Below are 1,413 nucleotides of genomic sequence, written 5' to 3' on the forward strand. Positions count from 1 at the left end.
GGGAACCCAGAGCTAATTAATTAACTAATTAATAAATTATTTTTTCAATGAAGTTAACATTTTTTTTCTTTTTTTTTATTGAACCAAAATTGATGTACAATGTTGTGTTAATTTCTGCTGTACAGCAAAGTGATTCAGCTATACATACATTCTTTTTCATTACGGTTTATCACAGGATATTGAAATATAATTCCCTGTGCTCTACAGTAGGACCTTGTTGTGTATCCATTCTATATATACTAGTTTGCATCTGTTAACCCCAAACTCCCACTCAATCCCTCCCCCACCTCTTCTCACCCTTGGCAACCACAATTCTGTTCCCAGAGCTCCTTTATTATTAGGTTGCTGAGGAACACCAGGCAGAGACTGACAGGGAGAAAGAATCTACGTGTGACACAAATGAAAGCCGTTTTATTAACGTAAAAGCTAATTTTAAAAAGATATTTGAAAGTGGCTTCTGGGACAGAAAAGTCCCCAAACTCCTGGGGAAAAGGTTATCTTCCTGGTTGATCATCAGGGGATATCTAATAGTTTGCTCCAAGTCTCAATTTCTTTATCTACATTGGGTGGGGTGGGGAGGTTTGGATTCCCTGAACTTTTCAGTTGAAAAATTCCAAGATTTTTATGTTTGATGGGGATTTTTCAAACCCACATTCTGCGAGGTGCAGGGAGAAGAGGGCAACGTAGGAAAGAGAGTTGTAACGGCTCTGTCCATCCAAATAGCTGTCTGCGTGTCTTCTTGGTTTTCTCAACTAGCACTGTCCAATAGAAGCATAACGTGAGCCTGTATGTAAGTGTAACTTTTCTAGTAGCCACATTTTGAAAAAAAGAAACAGGTGAAATTAATTTTAATAATAGATTTAACCCAATATATCGAAAATATTGTGTAATGACTATAAAAATTATTAAGAGATTTTATATTTATTTTTTGGTACTAAGTCTTTGCTATCTGGTGTGTATTTTCCACTTAGAGCACATCTCCATTCGGACTAGCCACACTTCAAGTTCTCAACAGCCATTCGTGGCTAGTGGCTACCATAGTGGACAGTGCAGCTTTAAGCCGTACCAGGTAGGTAGGGTTTATTTCTCCCCTTATACAGATGGGAAAAGAGAGGCTTAGAGGGTCTACAGTGCACCTGGCAGAGCAGAGACAGGGCCCCAAGCCTTCCCTCTCCCCCTCAGCCGATCCCCCCATTACACCCCACCCTTCTCCACAGCCCGAGGTACAGTCCAGCCTCCTTGGACCTCAAAGGCAAGTGGGGAGACAGAACCAATTCATTTCTAGTGCAGTGACACACCAGAGAGTGCAATGAGGTTCACAGGAGGCGGGGAGCTGTGAGGCCTGGAGGAGGAGACAGGTTAGGTTATCTCTCAGCAGCAGCACAGCCTGGGCTGTGGCTCTTGGCCGGGTAG

The sequence above is a fragment of the Stenella coeruleoalba genome (genome assembly GCF_951394435.1).
Source record: "Stenella coeruleoalba genome assembly, chromosome: 13".
Classification (NCBI taxonomy): Eukaryota; Metazoa; Chordata; class Mammalia; order Artiodactyla; family Delphinidae; genus Stenella; species Stenella coeruleoalba.